General features: G+C 30.9%; 2 long non-coding RNA genes across 2 annotated transcripts in view; one reads left to right on the top strand and one right to left on the bottom strand.

Annotated features, from left to right (window-relative positions):
• LOC142318381 (uncharacterized) overlaps positions 1–18445 on the top strand; it is a 309019-nt gene that overhangs the window by 15683 nt on the left and 274891 nt on the right. The window lies entirely within an intron of this gene.
• Positions 13698–18445, bottom strand: part of LOC142318383 (uncharacterized) — a 173744-nt gene continuing 168996 nt past the window's right edge. Inside the window, exon 3 of the long non-coding RNA XR_012754899.1 lies at positions 13698–13830. This is a non-coding gene — a long non-coding RNA (uncharacterized LOC142318383). The remainder of the gene's footprint in view (positions 13831–18445) is intronic.

Below are 18445 nucleotides of genomic sequence, written 5' to 3'. Positions count from 1 at the left end.
GACGTGACTGATAATAGGATCATCCTAGCCTAAAAGCGGGCAACATTAAAATAGATTTTAAGCTAGAAAAACATATTTTTATTCTAATCAAACAAAGCCAAAAAAGTTCTACGTTAAAATATGTCTTAAGAGAGTGTATTACATACATGCATTTTATATATGTATATTATATAAATATTTTTTAATAATTATATTACTGAACGATTTTACTCGAACACTAGTAAATTGATTTGGTTTATAATATCACATTGTTTAATTAAATAAGTTGGTATTTTTTTTTCTTATCGCTTTTGGAATATGGCTAAATCGAAAGACAAATAGACTATGCATACAGAAGTCTTTCGGCCATGGTAAAATTAGCTTTAATTACTTGAACCTTGTTGCACTTAAACGATTTTAGATCAGTTCCAGACCTAAGTGAAAGAGTTATTAGTACGGATTACACAATTTATAAAAATTATTTTTTTAGAATAATTTTTTACTATATATTTTCTAAGTAAATAATTATATTTGGTGGTATAATTAATATAGGCAAATGTATTATATTACTTTTACATTACAGTTGTAAAAAACTGAACTCTATTTTTTGTTGAATTTCATTATTTATTTTTTCTATTGAATTTCATTTCGTGACTACAGCTTATTACGGACGTTCAAACCCATTACATTACTAGCATTACTAACTAGATAAAATAAAGAAATACCATCTACTGGTAGAATGTTTTAAAATATTCTACATAATTTTAGAATATTGCGCAAATTATCAAATTGATTAATAACAACTTATTTTATTCATTTCATTTACGGCTACTTTTCTGAGTCTTACGTATTAATTATTCAATATTTTTCTAATTTGGTAATTATTAACAGACATTAAAAATAGTTAAAGTGCCGAATACTACAGCATAACATTTCGATGATTCCTACAGGTAGCATCTTATTTCGTCAGTAAATTCTGCCTCTTCTAAAATAATAAAAAAAGAACCGTATTACTTTTTTCAATATACTTTTTTCAACATTGGTTTATCAGCCGTGCACTCAACGGCTGATAAACCAATGAATGGCCAAAAATTTTATCCAATTTTTTTTGTTTACTTCCTTGTTAAAACAAAGATAATGCTCAAACTTTTTGTTCTACTCCTCAATAACGGGAAAAATCATTTTTTACAAAGGTTTTGACCTTCTGAAGTACTTATAAAACTGGACTAAAACTTCATAAACATTCTATAAACATATACGAATGAAAATGTGTTTCGAAGGAAGCTTATTTCTTTGGAAACTCTGTGAGCTTCCTTATATAAATGTATAATATATAATATATATTATACATTTATATAAGGAAAATGTAGCTAATAAGATCAAATTTTGCATGTTATATGACCTTCTCTTTAAAAAAAAAAACAAATAAACACAATTTTAGCATTAAAGATTGCCAGAAGAATATACTGGTATATGTGTATGTATGTAAAAATATGTCGTAAAGATGTAGATGCAGGGAGATAAAGATTTCACCGATCCTTCATCTCAAAATTTTGCCGAAAGGGTATTATTTTTTTCACCTATTTTAATGCACTCTTAGGTAGCTTATATCATTTCTGATAGTGTTTGGTCTTATTCAAATTTCCATAAAGGAGTGGGGGAATACCTATTTTTTCTTTCGCGATACAGGATTGGCTGGTTTTTTTAATGTATTACCTTATTTGTTGGATAGAATAAGTCTAATATTTTACAAAATTTAGTATGATTTTATTTTGAAGTCAATCGTTTAAGTGTGAGTGAGGTAGTTTTGACATTTTATTTATCCCTGCTCCACTGGGCCGGACCTACAATCAAGTATAACTCAGCCAATGGAGTGTCCTTGAAACTCTAACGGACTTTCCCAGCTTACGGACTTTACCGGCATACGTCCTGCATGGCGGGTTGGCCCGCCAGTTGGATCTTACTTGCTTGCCTGCCTGTAACCGCTGAGGCGGGGTAGCTAGATCCGGTTATGCCGTTCCTGGGTCCAATCCCGGCAGCCGGGACTCGGTCTTGATGCTCATGCCTCTAACAGGGGCAGCCCCGCAGTCTTGACTTAAGTTTAGTTTAATAACTCGATAACGGTTTGTTATCAAGTTTGAATTTTAATGTTGAATGAGTGAAATTTGAAAGTTTGAATCAATGAAGTTCAATAATTTCAAGTTAGAGGTTTTGCGATTCCTAAATGATACCTATTTGTGATACCTAAGTGAATTAGGTATCATAAATTTAGCCGTTTTAAAATTTTTGAGTCAAACAAACAAGGAAATGGGATAATTTACACACAGGAATGTTTCTCAATAATAGATTGCCATCAAAATTTTAAACTTTGTTTATTTAATTCCATCCTTATAACAATTTAATCAGCAATGGATGCTACTGTATTTCAACATTCTTGAATAGTGTTATAGTGCTATTTAATAGTATATAACACTATTACAATGGATCATGAACTATAACGTTATATGTTTTGCTGTGAAATCCTTATACCAAAATCGTGTCAGATTGTAAGTATAGCTTTTGAAGACAGTTTGGTATTGTACCTAAGTTCCATCTGCTTATTAAGATTCTTATCAAACTTAAACTTACCAATCTTCTTATGAAGATTTAGCTTAAAAATTTCGAAACGTCCGGTTATACAGCAAAAATGGAAGTTACCAATGTAAATACAGTAAGTGAAGAGGCCAGATTTCACTTCAAACTATATCACTCAGTCTGTCTAAAGCCACCATTTGGCAGATTTTACATAAATATTACATCACTTCCATTTCCACAAAATTTTAGGTTCTAATGCAATATATGAACAAGGCTTGAATTTTTGCAAACTTTTAACTCATATTTTTAAAGTTGATTAGTGAAAACCAAGAGCTATAGTAATTATACCGGTGAGTAATGAGGCATACTTTCATTTATCAAGATTGCAATTAGCAAAACCTTTGTTAATATCCTCCCACAAAAGCCACCGGCATTCCGAGAGAAACTACTTTACAATTTTAAAGCTGTGCGGTGCACGATCTCTTCTGTAATTATTATTTAACTTATAATGTAGAGAAAGGAAAATGTGTTATTTTTTCATGTTATATACCTTTTTTAATTCCTAAACTCAACATCACGTAAAAAAGGGAACGTGTTTTTCAACAATATGAAATTTTGAGCCACCGTCACACGTATTCCAAAGCAGGTTTGAAGAATCTTTTGATAGTCATGTTATTCATGATTTGGGAACATTACGTGCTGTCCAGCCAGGTCACCTGATCTTCCAGGATGCATTTTCTTTTGCGGAGGTGTTTGAAAAATCAAGTATTAGTGCACCAGCACCCTATACAATTCAAGTGTTAAAACAGTAAATCCTGCTAGATATCTATTTTGAGTTTGTGTTAATCTTCACTCAATTATTATTTTTAACAATGCAGGGTAAATTACATTCAATTTTCTGGTTCTTGTTGGTTGTAAAATTATGAAAAACCTCAAGAAGAGTAGTTGTTTGGTCATTTCTTACATAAAGTTTTAAAATAATTAATAAAATTATTGAAAGTTTGAATATTGGAATAAGAACATAAAATACGAATATAGTGGGAGTAAGATTTAATGTAATTATAACTGGATGAAGTAGTACAGGTTAAAAAAAACCATTAAAATGTCAAGTAAGTAAGTTTAACTTTCAATATCATATGCGACTGCGTAAACTTAAGTTGATTTCAGAACTTATGACGAACATAGTTTGATGAAAATCATTAAAATAATTTTTACATTTGTAATCTACGTAATAATAAAATTGACAAACCACCTTAGCATTTTCTTTGATTGTTAAACATTCAGAGAAAAATAAAACGTAAAATTAAAATTTTTCTTGTGATGGTTTCATAATAAGTTGTAACGAGTTATCATTGTGATTTCTAAAGTTTTTCCAAGGAAAAATAAAAGAAAATTTTGAAAACATCTGGTAAAAAATAATTTATATCCCCCACTAAGGAAGAGTTTCAGCTGAAGCTCGGTGACAACGTTTTTACACCATATTTTGCATTCTTTTTTTAATTTTTATCAAGACTTGGGCTTTTCTCCTTTACAAGTCTTGGGAACTGTTTTTCGTATCAGAAAATTTTATTCCAGCTTAATCATATTTTAAATAAATATAAAAATTGTAAAGTAATTTTTACTTAAACAATGCATAAAATCAAGTTAAAAATCGCTCAATCATTTTTAATTCTGAAACTAAATTTTTACTTTTTCGTTAATTGACAAATTAAGATTTATGTTTATCTATAAATTTATTCGTATAAATATCACCTTTGTTATTAACGAGTCCCAATTGAATAAGATTAAATATAATATTCTAAAGATGAATAATTACAGATTAACTTGAATACAAATAAACAGAAGCATTTGTAGTTTAAAAACAAAAGAAAAAATAAATCATATCACAAATGAGAAGTATTTTTAATACAAACAAATAAAAAATAAGGTTATTGATACTAGATTCAATGTTACTCATTTGGTATCAAACAACGAAATTGTAGTACATCAGAAAAATAATTACAGATGTTGAATAAATTATCTTTGCTTAAATTAATTTTTAGAATTGTAATTGTTTGTGCTAGAGGTTTATAAACATTTACATTTATAACATCTTTTTATATTTATATTACATTTTTTACATTTATAACATTTACATTTATATTCATATTTTACAAACAGCCGAATTATTATTCTTATATCATTTTAATTTATCTTTACCATTTTTTTTTTTTATAAATTATACATGTTTTTTTCTAGATCTATTGTATACATGCTAAGCATAAAATGATAAACTTAAAAAATAATATTGATTAGAAAGTCTAAGGACTGAGAGTATATTTAAATAGTATCCTTAATACAAGTATTGTAGAGGAATAAAATCGAACTATATTCTGAATTACAAAAAGTTTTACAGTCCTTCAAAATCTCTTGATCATAAAAGTTTGCTTTTACGAAGATTAATAAGGCTGTTGGTCTAATAGACAAGCTAAATTTCCTTTTTAATATTATACAATTAATAACGTAACTCTTGGTGTTAAAAATTCGTTTACGACGAATGATCGTATATCGATTTCTGCCGAAAAGTTATAGCGATTGTAAGCGTTTAGATTACATTTGTAAAGCTTCGTTTTGAGTTTGTAATAAACATTGTAATGACGTGTTTCGTTTAATTCTACACAGGTGTTATTTTATTTGGTATTTTTAATACTTACTGTTAATGTCCGCGTTTTAGGAAACATTTGTAACATTTGCGTATTACAAATTTTATTTCTCTGTCTTTTACTAGGATATTAAAAAAAAAAAATTTAGATTTTTCAGACTACTAGTATCCTTTATCATGTAATTGAATTTTCTCAGTAAATTTTATCGATAAAAATCAACAAACCGTGCTTTTTTAACTATTCTATTTTTTTATTTCCGTTTTAAATTACTCGAAAATCTTTACTTCGTAAAATTCTTTCACAATTATACTTAGGATCCTTTCCGATCATAAATTTAGCAAAAGGGTTTTCCGAACATTCAATCATGCGGTAACTTCATCGTGGATTTTCTTCCATTCCTTTTGAAGTAATTCCATAATTTTCCTAGATTTCAATCAAGCTTTTATAAGATTTGGCCACCAGATTCTTTTCCATACTTTAGCGATTTACTGATCGGCACATAAAATTTAACGACCTTTATTCTAAGACAAACAAAATTAAACGAAACCTTTATTCTAAGACAACATTCTTGCTTAGCTAATGTTGTCTTTATTCGTATCGGAATATGACAGAAGTTACAAGAAAGCAGCTCTCCTTATCAGTTAGCAGATTGTCTCATCTGCCGCTCTATTGAATTTAACAGCATACAAGAGAATATTCAGTCTGTAGGCCAACAAATCTCTTTTCAACGATATCTACCTCCTCCTTATGTAATCTATTAAGAATTTTTCTGACTACAAAATTCAGCACACACACGATTTATACATGTCACACTATTTCCAGGAAACATAAAAAAAACTTGGAAAAAAATGGATAAGAAATACTTTATATTTGACATATTAATGTGAATATAATTCTAATAAGATAATTATATTTCATGAATGATTTATTTCTTTGGAATTCAGACAGTTGAATGATGTTCTCCCCACATTTTACGAAATAATATAATTTCACTTTTTTGCTGCTTTTGTAAGATACACTGATGATAAAGATTTAAGTGAAAAAACTTTTATTTAAGTAACATTAACTTTATTTAAGTAAATAAAATTTTATAATAATTAATAAAATAATTGAAAGTTTGAATACTGGAATAAGAACATAAAGTATAGTGGGAATAGCATTAAATGAATTATAACTCGATGAAGTAGTACAGGTAAAAAAAAAAAAAAAAATTAAAATGTCAAGTAAGTTTAACGGAGACGTTGCAGTTAGACAGTAATGGTAGACAAACAGAACTTTTTTCTTTTAAATACTCCCAGAGCGACCGGTACAGCCTTAAAGCATTACCTCGATCGCTTCGGAGTGTCGTGGCAGCAGATTGACCCACTCTGACTTGCCCCCCCCAGAGGCCCCCATCGAGATCTCCCCTTGTCATAGGACAACCCGAATTCCACTTTTGGATAGCCGAGATGCCCCTCCCCTGGGAGCTGCCCTTCCCGGTCCTAACCTACTAGGTTCCAGGAATGCATTTCTTATGCCCTTCCCCTCAAAGCACCCTCTCACACCATCAGGGTCCTCCGAGCCATCATTGGAAGCACCCCGATTCCTCCGCTCTTGCGTGTGGGCGAGCCAAGGATTGCTAGGCAAGGAGGCTGCCTGCCTGGCCCTAGACGTCGCCATTGTTCGTCCCGACTTCCTTTATTTTTTGAAGTTTCTTTCCACATAGTTTATTTTTTTACTTAATGTCTCCCGCTCTCCTTCGTGTCATAATACCTCCAACCCATGCTGTGTTCAGCGCTTGATTGATCACCTACAAGCTGTTGAGGATGCAGAAGCTACTATTGCTAACATTATTTATGCAAAAAAATATGCAACATCGAATACAAAAGAATTCAGTCAATTCACTAACCTAATTACATTATTTACAAAAACATGATTACCAGCACAGCCCCCAGAACGGCTATGATCACAAGTTTAGCGCCACAGTGAATGGTGCCCACGAGCACAAAAAAATTAGGTTATATTATGATAATACCCAGGTTATTACAAAATATACTTCACAAAATACATTACACAATAAAATTGAAACGTAACATATCTCAATTCGGCCATGACCGCCAGCTCAATGCAACGGGACATTCGCGTCCACCAGCACAACCTGTCAGTTATAATATTACACAATATAACTAATATTTGTATATAATATTTCCAGGTCACAAATCAATGATGACCACCAGTTCAACACGACCCACACTAGTGCTCATTGTCACCGCCAATGTAATTCACAATAAGGTGTAAGTTACACTATTCCAAGAAGTTATTTACAGGTACATAATAGTTTAGCCGACACAAATTCATATGACTGATCCAAAAAATTACTAAGATTACAATTCATCCAGTATCAGTATTATACATAATATTACAAGTCTGCCCGTATCAAGGTAATCATAGACAAATACATCAAATATAAAACAAGACAAAAACAACACAATAACTTGAAGAATTACAATTTGGAATGTACTAATTACTAAGAACCTTAATCTAATACCTAAGCCTAGTACGCTTAAGGCCGGATGCAGCTCAAACCCTGGTAGATTGGGCATCTGCATTCCATAACTCCTTTGTCACTTCCCAACATATTAGTTTACGCCCCAGAGTGCTTCTTCCTTGCCTTTTGCCTGCAGTGTCTGTGAGGCCAGTGACGCAACTTCAGCCCATTGACTCCGATCCTGAAGCTCGTATACCACCAAGGTTTCTGGGTCAACCAGCTAAGTCCCTTCAGACGTTTAACCCGCATCCCATCTTCTTCATTGAAAGAGTACATGCTCCTTGTATCCTCTTCCTCGTAACAGATATAGGTCGGAGTGTCTCTCCTGTCAAATCTGTAGAGGTACGCCACAAACCCTCCATGCGTCGAGAGGAGCTGGGTCAGGAAGTGGTTCTCTTCCCTAAATCACCTTCAGATCCATGGTTCAAGGCGCGGTATGAGCCTCTTCGTCCAGCCACCGTTCCTTGACGTCTCCCACTCAGACTGCCATTCAGCTGTGCGTTGTCGTCTGGCCTCCGCCTTTGTTGTTCCATCAAACACTCTTTTTATCTCCAGCGCCTCGAAATGTAATTGGCGGCACTCCAGCTATCACCTCCGCCGCCACTCCCGATATTGTTCGATATGCCAAGATAATCCTTATATTGGCCCGGCGTTGGAGTGAGGAAAGCTTCCCAATGTTCTTCCAAACCTCCAACGCCTCATACAATACCGAGACCGCGTAGAGCAATATCCAGGTTGCAACGGACAGCAACCCCCTGCGCTTACTGGCCCGTGGGCCTTCTTTGGTTGACAGGATATTTATCAAATCTACCAGAACTCGTTCCGCTCTTTCCGTCACCTTCTGGGTGTGGACAGTGAAGCGGGGGGTTCGATCTAGGTACTCCTACGTACTTAGCGTTTCTACTCTCCTGTACCGTATGGCCATCGACCCGGATCTTCATTCATCGCAGCTGCCTGCGCCCAGCTAGAGTCACCATCGCTGTCTTGTTCGGGGGCAACTGCAACCCCCGCTCACGTAGCCACGCGCTTACTCTTCCTACCGCTTCGTTGGCAGTCTCTTCTACCTGATCCTCTGTGTGATCAGCCACCAACAGGGCAAGGTCGTCGCTGTACGCTACAACCTGAGCATTTCCCGGTAGTTCCATCCTCAGGAGGCTGTCGTACGCCACGTTCCACAATAGCGACCCTAATACTGAGCCTGCGGCACACCTCTGCGTATATAAAAGTCTACGGTTCCATCCTCAGTGCCCGCGTAAATTCTCCTATTCCAGAACCACCAATAGGACGGAGTCGCTGAGACCCTTAATCTGTAATTCTTCCATGATGAAATCCCGGCGTTAGTATTGAACGCAATTTGGATATCCAGTAGGACCACCAATGGTATCCTTCTACGCCTCCAAGTGCCTGCAATGTTTTCCTTCGATCAGTCAACAACGTGTCTGATCGCGTTGAGTTTTGATTTCCCTCTTGAAAATTCGTACTGATTGAGAGACAATCAACCCACTTCCGACAGTTCCTGTTGTATCCTTTCTGCAGTCATTCCCTCCTACAGTTTTCCCACGGTATTGAGCAAACATGTGGGCCGATATTTAGTCTTCCCCTCAGGCGGGAGCCCTGGCTTGGGGATGCCATTAGACAAACTGTGGAGGCGTCACCCAAACGTTTTCATCGCGATCTGATAGGCCTTCCCCTTAGTGTCCGCACCAGTCTTCGCCATGCCTCCATTTTGGCCAGCCTTATCGTACCCCTCAAATGACCTCTGGATTCCTTATACCAATCCTGCAGATCTTGTAGCTGCTCAGGCGGGGTATTACAACGTCTCCTGGCCCTCGTACGCGCCCTTCTCTTTTTCTGAGCCTCTTTCTGGAGGGAAGCAATTTCAGCTGACCACCTACAAACCAAAAGAAAAAAAAAACAGAAAAACAAAACTTAGATACTTACAAAAGCAAATTTAAAAAAATATAAATAATAATATTCTTCAAATAAACTAAATTTAAAATATTAGTGACAAATAAAACAAAAGATTAACGTCCTGAACTAATAAAAAAATATGATTATAAGGCCATGCAATTTATTTTATGTTTCCAACAAATATTATTTGTCGTTTTTTATTAAATATGATATTTACTATTCGACGAAAAACTTATATCCGGTGCGCATCAGCAATATTTCACAATCATCCACTGTAAAAACTTAAGTATTAAACAAACTTGGTCAAAGCATATTAAATCAAACGTCAAAACATTTCCCAAGTAACAAAGTATCTTTACAGCTTTATCGGGCTATGTTTTCTCTACCCTTCTCAAAAGTATTGACAATCTACAATATCAACTTAAAACTTTTCTAAATATACAGAAGACAAATTAACCTCTCCGCCTCTAGAAGTGACATCGCTCAGCTGCTTACAAGTTTCTCAATTCATAGTTTTCGTTTGGTAACTTTTGCTAAGATATGCAGGAAATTCAGCCATATGTAATAACTAAAGAGGTCATTCCAGAAATGTATACATAATTTAACACACTATTTCAAAGGACAATAGGTAAACTTAGAAAAAACACTCGTCTAACTTTTTCACTTTCTTAGAATTCCTAATAATTTCATAACAACTGAGAAGATCTTGGATTAAAAATTTAATAAATTACTAATTTATAAACAATGGTAAATTTCAATTAAGCTACGACTGTGTGGTCTTTTTCCACTAGTGAGTCATTATTATTATTATTTTTTTTTTTATATAATCCAACTTCCTACTTGATAGTCATAAATCATACAACATTTATTCAGCAGCAAATAAAAAATTTAAGCAAATAATAAAATTTCGATTTAATTTTTATGAAATTATACCTTACGTATTATTTGATATTTTGTGTGTGTGTGTATGTTTGTTAAATATTGTTTCACACATCAATAATTCATTTCAAACTTGAGGCCTACAGACGTATATACGTTTTAAAGGGAACATATATATCACATTTGTACTAAAACTAGCTTCAGCATCCAGCTTTACTCGGTTCCTATTAAACTCAATCTCAACATTTTTCTAATATCATAAAATCCCTCTGTAAATCACATTCCTGGCTTGAAGTTAAGGTCACGAACATAAAAGCTTGACGGATGCCTGCTCTTGATAACACCTTATACAATTGACATAAGAAAAACGCAATTTTCAAAATCACCTCCAATTATCACGGTTTTTTCTTGAGATTTATTTACTGTTATATAAAATTCTGCTTTTACTGGACATTACAGACTTTTAAAGCAAATGGAAAAGATGAAAGGAATAAAAATTCTTCGTATAATTACAATTTTGCCTTCACTAACACCTGTTATATAACTAATATCTGTAATATTAGCGTCGATCATAAATTTTTTTAAAGATGTAACGAAGTCTACAGACGAAGTCTAGTATAAAGACCCAAGTTCAGGTTTATTTTAATAATATAATGTGGTAATCAAGTTTTAATTTTAGAATGTAGGGAGATAATCCAGCCGGTTCTCGAGAATGAAAAAATTAATAGAAAATCAAAAATCGTATTCATTTAAATTGATATCAATGGATTAGCAAATAAATTCCTTCTCACAGTTAATCTGTTCTAATTATTTTTTTGTTGTTAGTACTGCCCTTTCGAAAAAATCGATCAGCTGTATTAGATTTCAGGTATGAATGCTTTCATTATTACCAGAATACGTGAATTAAGTTTTTTAACCATGTTCTGTTCACTTAAATAAGTTAAAAATTTTTCATTTTTTAACATACAATCTCCTGTTAAGAGAAGAAATTCAGAAAAAAAATATATTTATCTGCGAAATTAGATTTTGTCCTCATGTTTACTTTAAGGAAAAATATTTTAACATGCGACCTGATGTAGAAGGATTAGCTGAGTTTCAATCTCATCAGCTCTTGTGCCTCCCGGAACTGTCGGTGGAATCTGACGAAAATCTCTACCTATTATTAAGGTTATTCGTTCCCACTCGCTATTTCTGGTTGAGAATATAATTATTTATGAAACATATGGAAATGGGAAATCTTAATGGAATTGTAATTTTTATTTTCCTGGCCGTAACTCTATGCTGTTCAGCAAAATTAAGGCGAAAGTATAGCGATGATCAAAATTTTGAGTATAGGGATTTTTTTTGCAAATTTTGATGTTTCAAGATCTCCATTAGTTCAAAAATTTAAAAAAAGTAAAAGAAATTCTGGAAGGATTTATATAATTACGTAAGTACAACATAAATGAGCTGTACAACATAAATTCTTCGAAAAATGTCAAAATAAATTATTTTTTGTAGTCGCAGAAAATTGAACTTAATTGAGATGAACGTATTAAATCATTTAAAATTGCTAAGTTTTAAGTAAATCGAATTTAAAAGTGGATGATATTCAACGTTATTTTTAACAATTTTTGCCTCATATCTCGTAAACCAAAAAATTTGAAATTTGGCACAAGTGTTTGTATACGAAGTGTTTCTAAAATGGTTGGTTGACTGTACTTTTTCGAATTCTATCTGTAAAACTAAACACATTATCCTTAGGAAAAATGCCAATGTCTTCTTCGTTCTCCCCTGTCCGCCATTTTGTCATTTTTATATAATAATTTATATCTCAAGTTCGGATGGACGAATCACATTAATATTTAGTAAGCGTCTTGGTTATAAAGTTTTAAATTTAACAAAAAATCAGGACTTAAAATACCTTTACAAATTTCAAAGTGGCGGCCATGTTTATTTTTCAATCCGTTTTATTTCCATAAATATTAGTTTTATCAAAATTTATGTTATTTGCTAAAATATTAAGACTTTTATTTTAAACAAAATGACATTTTATTTTGAAAACCGGTTAACAAATAGAGTTATGAGAGAAAATTGATGTGTTAATTTTGTGTTATAATTAATAGGTCTATAATTGTGAGAAAATTATTATTTAATTTGGTACTAATTTACAATACTAGATTTAACAATAAATAAAAAAAAAAAAATATTTCATCGAATTGAACGTAAAGTGGAGGACATGAAATAAACACACAACTACATCAATTTTCTGTCATAACTCGGCTATTTATTAACCGATTTTCAAAAATAAAATGTCATTTTGTTTACAATAAAACGCCGAATATTTTAGTTAATAACAGAAGTTTTGATGAAACATATATTTATGGAGATATAACGGATTGAAAAACGAACATGGCCGCCATTTTGTAATTTGCAAAGGTAATTAAGTCCTGATTTTTTTATAATTTTAAAACTTTATTACCAAGCCTCTTGCCAAGTATTAATGTGATAGGTCTATCCGAACTTAGGATATAAATTTCTATACAAAAATAATAAAATGGCGGACCGGGAGAGAACGAAGGAGAAACTGCCATTTTTCCTACGGATATCTTTTTTTTAGTTTTACAAGTAGAATCCGGAAGAGTATAGCCAGTCCACCATTTTAGAAACACTGTATATATCCAAGTTTTGACCTGATTTTCAACCACGTGGATAAGAAGAAACGTTTAAACGAAACATATTCTAATAAACGCAGAACGACGCTTTATAAATGTAATAGAAACGATTAAAATCACAAAAATTTTCGGCAGAATTCAATACAGGATCATTCGCTGTAAACGTCTTAAACACTACGAGTTAGATTATTAATTGTATAACGTCAAAAAATATTTAGCTCATCTATCAGACCGACAGACTTATTAATCTTTATAAAAACAAATTACATTGATCACAATACAGCAATCTTTTTATTTATGCTTCGATGATGAAAAACGATGATACAAAGCGACAGGCATATATAAGCGACAGGCAGGTATATTTAAGTTGTATTGTTGGTGTTTATAATAAAATAATGGGGGAGATTCTTTCATAAATATGTATTTGTGCTTAAAAGGGTGTATGTTTATAGATTATAATTAAATATATATAATAAAATATATCCTCAAATAATTTTATATTCTGAAATCATTTTACATCTCTGTCTTTTTTACATTTAACTGTCGCAGAAGAAGAACCAACTACTTCAGTGAAATAATCATAATTATATCTTTGCAGAAAGTACTCCTCGAGTGATTTTGAACTTTTACATGTTACTGAAAATTTTTCAAACGTTTGGTGCATCTGCTGAAACAGCCAAAAAAAGAAAGATAAAAAGCAAACATGATTAGTAGAGATATAAGCTTATCTTTAACTGTTATTCTATTTGTAATGGCTTAATTAATAATTTCGAATTTTTACTTATTACTTTCAGAACACATATATTTAATTTTTAACCCTTAAGCATACATACATTACTAATATCATAAATATTTAATGATATTTAAAAAAAAATCAGCGTACCTTACACACCGTAAGCAATATTAACTCATTAAAATTCAATTCCGCCATCATTATGCTTTAAAAACAACACTCAAGTTATTTGTATTACTACCGCCCAAACAATAATGAAGCATTACTCACAGATTATTTTTAAAACAATTGTTCCTTAAAATAAATAAAGTTGAAATAAGATGGGTTAAATAGAGAATTAAAAAAAAATTGACATTACCAATTATAAACAACTGTTTATTTTTTTTGTTTTAATTTTAATCTCCCAAAATGTTCTGAAAAGTTTTTTTATGGAATTAAAAAAGAATGTTATGTTACTTCCAATAATCCTCTTCTTCGATGTCGCCTCTTTAAAGTAAGATTAAAGTTTTTTTCGTTGGATGTTCATCGTTCGATCGTTGGATTTATTCCAACGATCGATGAGTAAAACTTTTATATTATTATTTATATACCTAGTGACGGCTGCTACAAAAAGTAAAGTAAATCTGGTGGTAGACAGCTGAGATTGAAGGGGTCACTCCATAACAACGAACCCCTTGTCAAAGTGTTCCTAAAGCCTTTTCTAATGGTTTTAACTATTTTAAACAAAAACTCAGCCACTTACAGAATATAAAAAAAAATTGATATAAAAAATTTCTGTTAAAGATTCCCGTTTGCTCGTTATTGCCTTAATCAAGAAGAAGATATTTTTCAATAACAAAATTTTTATTCCTCCATCTATGTACGAGTCATATAATTTGAACTATTTTTTCAGAAGAAATACTTTCAATCTTTTAACTGTAAATTTTAATCACTTGTGACCTAAACTGTAATAATAACAGTTTATTTAACCTTTTAATTTCAATGCAGAAGTTATGAGGATTTAAAATTATTGTAAATCAAACATATTATAATCTAAAATTTTAGAGTAGAAATAAATTCAAAAACGGGAATAATTAAAATTTAAGCAATCTTTGAGATTGAAAAAGATTTATCTTTTCTTTTGATCTTCATTAAAACTCATATAATTTTTCATTAATCACTTACTAACTCTACTGTATTTTATATATATATATATATATATAATATATGTTCATTTATTTCTCTCTTGCTATCTCTCTCTCTCTCGCTCCCTCAATTTATTAATTAAATAAATTTTGGTGGTTAATTTGGTAGCCTTATTAGTTTGCATTATTTGTCTTATACTTTTGTTTATTGTATGACATTTTAAAATAATAATAATATAATTTTCAAATTGTTTTACAATTATATAGTTTCTTAAAATTAAATTATTCTGATATAAAACATTTATTGAATATAAACATTTACAACAAAATTAGCTGTAAATTTTTCAGTACTTTCATTCCCACATTATAAAAATCTTTTATTTTTAATAATTTTTTTTAAATTTTTTGGTCGCTTACTCATAAAAACAATCATCTTCCATTATTAACGTAATAAATATTTTAATTATATTACAGCTTTTAGTTCGAAATCTAGTATTGCCAGATTTTATAACGCCAAATTTTCTAAAGAGACACTGACTGTCTCTTTTCATATTTAATTTTATTATTGTGAGGTGCCATGATACACGGTTCAGTTATTGCTTCTAATAAATAAAAATATTGAATACGTACAGCTGTCATATTATTTTGTTTCTACGTTTGAAGTACGTGCTGATTTTCCAGTTAAATTTGCGGTCAATAAATAGGCTATCTCGATGTAATAACGAGGGTGAACGACAAACGGGCACATTGATTAATCTTACGTAATTCATCACTACGTCAGTTTATTCGACAGCAAATATTTTCACTGTTCACCTACAACCACGGACGAACTAATTTTTGTCGTCGTTAATATTATTATAATAGGCAATTAATTAATTATATCGTGATTATAAAAATCATTTTTGTAATAAATCTCAAAACTGATGTAAGGTGCTTTGTTTCTGTTTTATTATAATACTTACAATACATAATTAATTGACAGAATAGCAGATTTATTTAGAGGTAAATGGATATCGTTAATGTATAGAATTTATATACAAGCAGGCGCTCATTTTAATATTTGAATACGATAAGTATAACTGAATATCCTCTTTAAATTCCGGCGGGCTAAAAATTATTTCACTCCCAAAAACTGGAATAATTAAAATCTAAGCAATCTTTCGGAATGAGAAAGATTCATATTTTCGTTTGGTCTTAATTACAAATCATACAATTTCTCGTTAATCGCTTACTATCGCTACTGTATTTCATATATATATATATATATATATATATATTCATTTATTTCACTCTCTCTCTCTCTCTCTCTGGATTGCTGGAACTTGGTTTAATTACTCCGAAGAGATTATTGAGGAAAAATAAGAAAATATTATTTTCATTAATAACCAATAAATGGTTAAATTAAAAAAGGGAGACCGGAAGAGCTTTGAACTTACAAAAATTACAAGTAAATTTTGTATATAATAAGCTACTTATAGGAAATGTTTTTTCACCACCCTTAAGATAGTGAAAACGTGGCAAATCCTCTAACGAAAATTCTTCACTGATTCATATATTTTTAATTCACTTATTTTCAAATTTCCGAAACAATTGAGAAACTGAGACTTGATTATCGTAATCCCAAGAAAGTATCAATTTAAGAAAAATAAGCTTGTTTTAGACAACTTCTTAGAAATTTAATTAAAAATTGTAAAAGGAATGCTTCACCAAAGTATTCACATAAACATGAAAATACGGAAAGTAATTTTGTAGTGTACGTAAACTGCCATGCCTAACCAAGATTCAAACCCGGAATCTTCCGAATGAAAGGCTGAGACGCTTATCTCTGCTACAAAGGTAGACATAAGAAAGGATCTTTTCATTAATTGCTCGAATACTTAGAAAAGTCCCTTTACCCTTAAAAATGAATTAAGAATGGATTTCGTAGTTTCCTTACTTTTTTTAGATCCAGTAGTGATAAAAGTCGAAATTCGGCTTCAGAAGGTAATTATATCAATATTTAATTATATATATATATATATATATTATTATTATATTTTATATATAATATATTATTAAATATTAATTATATCAATATTTTACAAGAGATTTTGGTTTTTTAACCAAAAAATATTTCCTTAATCACTAAACGTATCTGTTTTGTAAAACCGTGTTTTAGGAGACGAAACTGATTGTTTTACTCATTTATTTATTATAATAATAAATAAATTTACATTTTTTGTCTTCGCAGAACAACTCAATAAATTAAGAATTGATATCATTAAAAAAAGTACAATAAATTAGTAGACAGTTTTGATGGTAAGTCAAAGATAAAAACTTCAAGGCTCACGAGGAGGAATTCAATGTGAATTTCAATAAATAGTGTAACAACAAGATTAACGAATAAATATTAAGTAAAGATGCGAGGAAAGCGTGGATAATATCTTAATAATAATGACCGAAATTGAATAAGAAACTCATTAAAAATTATACATAATTTTGTGCGTATCGGAGATGAAGTTAATTTCGGTACATCCTGAACTCTAAGCCTTACAAAACAGATGTGTGATAGGAAGGGAAGGATAGCAGATGGTAAACAAAGCAAGGATTCGTCACATCTGTATCGATATTTTTAATGGATAATCAAAAAAAAAAAAAGAAAAAATATAAAAATATAAACGTTGAATTCCTAATGTTAATGTGTTATATAATTATATTATCTTTTAAATTTTATCAGCATCTCCAGTTGCTGTATGAATGTAAACTACAAAATTCTAAGAAAATATTTTTTAGAAGTTTTTCTTTAAACCGTTCTTTCAAGGGTCTCCTTAAACCCAAGCTCGAGGTTTTCGAACTCAAACGATCAAAGAAATAAAAAAGGAGATCTTAATGATTCATTATTTATTCTCCGAAGAAGAGTATTTTACTACGTAAAACGATAAAATAATGTATAAGGAGGATGTAGGTAAATTACTTTTTTAAAGTTTTTTTTTAAATCTTCAGAATTCATAATCATAATTAAATTCACAACCATTTATAGCGATTATTTATTGTTAATAATGACTTATTTGCGCAACTTGTACAGAAAATGTGCGACTGACATTTTGGAATGTGATAAGAAATAAGTAATTTGAATTAAATTCAGCAATAGAAAAAACGTTTTTACACTTACTGAAAGGAGGTAATAATAAAAAAGAGCAATAGATTATCAAGCTTGGATGTTTTCTGGGTATTTATGCACTAAAGACAGTTTTATTTGATATTTTTAGTGATAAAATACATGTGATGGTAATCTTCATTTATTATCTGACAAACAGACACAAATGATTAGTATAAGAAAATAAAACCAATTGCTATTGTAGTTTTATTTTTAAAAAAATATTGAAATATGAATTATATATAAAATATCAAATATTTGGAGGAAATTAATATATTAATAGAAG

Source organism: Lycorma delicatula, chromosome 1 (assembly GCF_047948215.1).
Source record: "Lycorma delicatula isolate Av1 chromosome 1, ASM4794821v1, whole genome shotgun sequence".
NCBI lineage: Eukaryota > Metazoa > Arthropoda > Insecta > Hemiptera > Fulgoridae > Lycorma > Lycorma delicatula.
This window is presented reverse-complemented; position numbering and strand designations above follow the sequence as displayed.